Source organism: Trematosphaeria pertusa, assembly GCF_010094035.1.
Source record: "Trematosphaeria pertusa strain CBS 122368 unplaced genomic scaffold BU26scaffold_2, whole genome shotgun sequence".
Classification (NCBI taxonomy): domain Eukaryota; kingdom Fungi; phylum Ascomycota; class Dothideomycetes; order Pleosporales; family Trematosphaeriaceae; genus Trematosphaeria; species Trematosphaeria pertusa.
The window spans coordinates 166,068-171,241 of NW_022987213.1; positions in this window are offsets into that span (position 1 = coordinate 166,068).

Consider the following 5,174-nt stretch of genomic DNA (forward strand, 5'->3'; position numbering starts at 1 on the left):
GCGTATTATCTAAACTAAATAGAGAAATATAATTAATAAGGTTAGTTAAAAGCTTACTACGCTTAATAATTTTAGCTAGAAGGTATATATTCTCTATATAGAACTATAAGCTATTCGCGTAAGTATAAATACAGCTTTCTAAAAAACTAATACGTTAACTAATATAATATAGGCCTACTTTAACTTTATCTATTCTAGCTCTAAAGCACTAGCAGATATATTAAGTAATATTCTTAACTAATAGAATAGAGTAAGTAGTAAGATAGAATATAAATATACTATAGGCAAAACTAATAATATAAATAAGGTTAAAATGCTTTATTAACTCTATAAACTTACGCCTAAAAACAAAGATAGTTTTAACTTTAATCTAAACTCTAACTTACTACTACTATAGTTCTATATACTATTCTCTAGCGTAGAACAAGTAGTTATAGCTCTAACCTTTTAATATTAGATATAGAAGCTATACACACATAGCGAGATTAACCTAGTAGAAGAAGGTAAAGTACTACCTCTTCTAAAGCTATTTAATAATTACTACCTAACTAATTATAGGTAAGTTTAGTATTAGTCTAAGTATTAGGCTATTACTAACACCGCGAATATAGTATCGCTAAAGAGTTTCTACTAGAAGAACTTAACAATAATAATACTAAGTATATACTAGAGTAAATATTAGAGGTTAAGGTAGTAGTACCTCTATATATAGAGTAATAGATTCTACTAAAAGATATTAGAAGGCTAATAGTAATACGCCTAGATATAGAGAAAGACTAGAGATTATAAAGGCGAAATCTAGACTACTAAGGTATTAGGTAGTATATTAGGCTAGACTACTAAGGCGGTTGTGTCTTGTATATAGAGTAATAGATTCTACTAAGAGATATTAGAAGGTTAGAGATTATAAGAGCAAAATCTAGACTAATAAGGTATTAGATAGTATATTAGGCTAGACTACTACCTAAATTAAATATCTATAGCCTAAACCTATTACCTACTTTACTACTATGTATCTATTTTAATATTTTTAGAAGTTGTTAACTTCTTCTACCTTAGACGCTAGAAGCTAAAGAGCTTATTAAACATAAGACTCTTAATACTCTTAACCTAAGACACTACTATATATAGAAGACTAGAGGTATAGTCTTTAGCACCGCTTATATAGATTATAGTCTTCTTAAGACTAAGGCCTTATAACTTGTGTATAGTTATAGCCTATATAGAGTATAAGAAAAACTAAACCTAAAAGCTAATAGTATAGTTATAGTAGAATTTCTAGAAAATAGAAAAGATAGAAATAATAATCTTACTATTAGTACGTATATATAGGCTAGAACTACTATAATAGTTAAAGGTAATAAGAATAGCTAGTAGCGTCTTCTTTTAATAGTCTTATATAGTAGGCGCCTATAAGATACTATTAACCTCGCTAGTAGCACTATTAACAAGACTACGCTCTATCTAAATATTATAGAGAAGTATAAATTAGACGCTAACATAGATAGACAACTTGCTAGGTAAGTTACTAGCCTCCTCTATAGGTATATATTAAAGTTCCTCGCGATTATACTTAGTCTAGGCTATAAGAACTAGCTATAAGGTATTCTATATAGAGGTATAGTTAATAATAGCTACTTCTACTTAAGTACTATATAAGTAAATAGTAGAGCTAAAGTTCTAACGCTCGCGCTTAGTAAGAGTAGTTTAATAGCGCTGTATAAATAGACTCTAGTTAACTTAAGTATACTCTCTAACCTAAAGTCTATTAAGAGTATTCTAAAAAGTAGCCTAGTCTATACTCTATTATTGTATAATAATATCTAGAATAATTATTTTTATAAATTAAGCGTAGAGAGACTAACTATAAGTCTCTATAGGTTTAGCTTTTAATTAGTTATAAAGCAGTCTACGCGCTATAGAAGAAAGCTAATAAAAGTCTTCTAAAAGAATAACGTTTACGCTAGTAAATAGAAGATAGGTCTAAGCTAAAAACGCCTTACTATATTAGCTATGTATCTAGCTAAGTATAAGAAGACTAACTATAGACTTTTTATTAAGAATAATATATTAAACTCTTACTAAGCTTAACTAGATTAACTAAAGAGTAGCTAGAGGCAATAGCTTAAGTACGCTACTACGCGGTACTAAAGAAATATAAAAGATAAAGTTTAGTATTCTTCTAGAGATAAGATATACTATTATACTAGTTAGCGTATATTATAATACTAGAGAATTATACTTAGTATAAGTAGTAAGAGTATCTAGAGTATTTAAGAGCGTCTTAATAATATACGTCTTTCTAGTTCTACTCGCGCTATTAAGGTTAACTAGTAACTACGCTAGAGAGTTACTATTTAGATACGCTGTATAGTAGTTAATAATAAGATTATAAAGAAGTTACTATTTAGCCTAAAGAGTATTAGGCGAGGTATTAGTTTAGATTGCCTAGTTAACTAGATAAGACCTTTTTAGATTAGCCTAATATATAGCAGAATTAAGGTTAAAAGAGTTAATATACTCTTTAACGTGCTAGTTTTTTACGCGGTCTATAGAGTAGTTACCTAAGTAGTCTTTATCTATAGAGACTCTCTTAGACTCTAGTTGTTAATTTACGAGCTTGTTAAAAGATAGTTTCTCTAGTAGCAATATATTCTTAAAATTAGAGTTATTCTTATTAGCGCTAAGATCTAGATTACTATAGAAGTTCTATATAGTATAGGTATAAACGCTATAATAGTAGCTATAGGTAGAAGTAAAAGATAGAAACTAGTAATTATTAAAGGTCTAGACGTTCTTAGATTAATAGAAAGAGTAATAAAGTATAAGCTTTACTCTAGAGAACTGCTCTAGGTTAGCTACTACTAAATATTGTAGGTAGAAATTTAAAATCTAAGCTTTAGCTCTAGAGTAAGGTTTACACTTAATATAGTTATAGTGTAGAAGAAAGTCTAAGTAGAAAACATCTTTATAGAAAGAAGGTTACTCTTAGTACTTCTAGAGAATACTTTAACTACTCTAAAAGAAGACTCTATTACTATTATTGTTATTACCTTCTAGCTAACTAGAATTATTATTCTAGAAGACAAAAGTTCTAGGTTAACTATTAACTAGGCAATAGTCTACGTAGATAATAGTCTAAGTATAGTAGATAAGAGAAAACTAAAATAGCGTGTATAGAACTTTCTAGACACTATAGTTACGCTACGTAATAGACTTATTTATTAACTTTATAGTAAAGAAGAATAAGAGATTAGTAGTTTAGATATAAGATAGTAGCTTAATAGCTATATTCTTATAGAACTTACTCTATATCTTACTCTTAGAGGCGTAAACACCTATATACTAAATAATACTAGTAGTACTAGTATAGACTTAGATATTAGTATTAGCCTGCTACCTAAGAACTAGTTCTTGCGAGTATATATTTAGGTAAGTATAGTTATACTTAGCTAGAAACTAAAGGTAGAACTTAGACTTAGGTTTCTTAAAAGTAGAAGTCTGTAGTAGAAGCTACGGCGCGTTAAATTAGTAAACCTTATTCTTATTCTTACTATTTTTCTAAAGATAGTACCTAGCCTAGTATTAATATAGATAGTAGCAGGTTAAAATAGATAATAGTTTCTAGAAATTAAAGCGTATATTTAAAAAAAAGAGAGAAAGAATAGAGCTCTTCTTAGATAACTACTATAGATTAGGTTTAGAGTATATAGTAGAAATGTAATAGCTCTAGTATTAGGCTAGATAAGCTATACTAAATAGAGTAGTCTTATTCTCTAACTTAACGTTAGAGTTAGAAGCGCTCTTATAATAGTAGAGACTATAGCTATATAGGCTACCTTAATTCTACTATTTATACTAGTTCTAAGAGTTAGATATATTAAACCTTAAGATAAGGTAGTACTTCTTAAATAACTTAAACTATTAGTAGAACTAGAAAGCTATTATATAAGAATTGTTACAAATAAACTCTTCTACTATTCTAACGTAGTTTCTTATAGTTATGTTACGCTACTCTTTAAAACGTAGGCTAAACTATAATAGGTTATACTAGTATTAGTTAGCTACTAAGAAGGTAATAAATAGTAATAGATAGAATAGTTATTATATCTATAAAATAGGTATTAGTCTATATATTAGGCGAGTAGAAGTTAACATATACTATTATCTTAAGTATCTTCTTTTACGTAGTCTAATAGGCTTATATTCTATAAATAGTAGATATATACTAGACTACTAAATCTACTAGACGCTACCTACTATTCTTCTTATTAAAGGCTACTTATATATTCTTAGTAGTTATAGCGTTAGCGTTAGAGTTACGCTAAATATAGAACCTAGCTTTTATAGTAGTTTATTACTATAGAAGCGTATTAAAGGTTATAAAATAAAACTATAAGTATTAGGTAAATTAACTATTCTTATAGTATATTAGGTAGCGCACGTAGTTATTAAAATTAATATCTTATATACGTAGGTATATAAACTTAGTAGCTCTATTAGAAAAAAGAGCTAAAAACGCTAGGCTTAAGAGAGGCTTCTTAGTATTAAACTCTAATAATAGTATACGACAAATAGACTCTATAGATAAGAAGGCGTAGTTAGTAGTCTTTTAAATCTACTACTATAGAGTTTTAAACTCTTCTATATCTAGAATAATATCTAGAATAGTAGTAGTCTTAGAAGAAAGGTTCTTCTTATTACTATTACTATTATTAGTAAATCTAGAACTTCTATAATAACTACTATTATTCTCTAGTATCTAGCTAGATATAGTAGGTTAAAAATTCTTTATAGAACTACTAAGTAGTATACTAGTATTCTAAACGTTAGTATTAGTTAACGTATTAGGCTTAAGTAGAGATAATAGAGAAGAACTATTACTATCTTTAGAATTTATATTGCTATACTTAACTACAAGAAGGCTATTATTAATAAAACTATTAATAGAGAGAGATTAGAGCGCGTCTTTGTTAATCTTAATATCTTAATAGCCTAGGTAGTACTTAACTAGGTACTAAAGCTAGGTAAGAATAACAAGTTAACAGACTTTATAGTCTTTCTTAAATTACTAGTTAATAGCGTCTAGGTTATTCTACTTACTAGCAAGAGGCTTTAGAATAATAATGTTAAGGTTCTAAGAAAGAAGTAGAAGCTTACTAAATACTTTACTA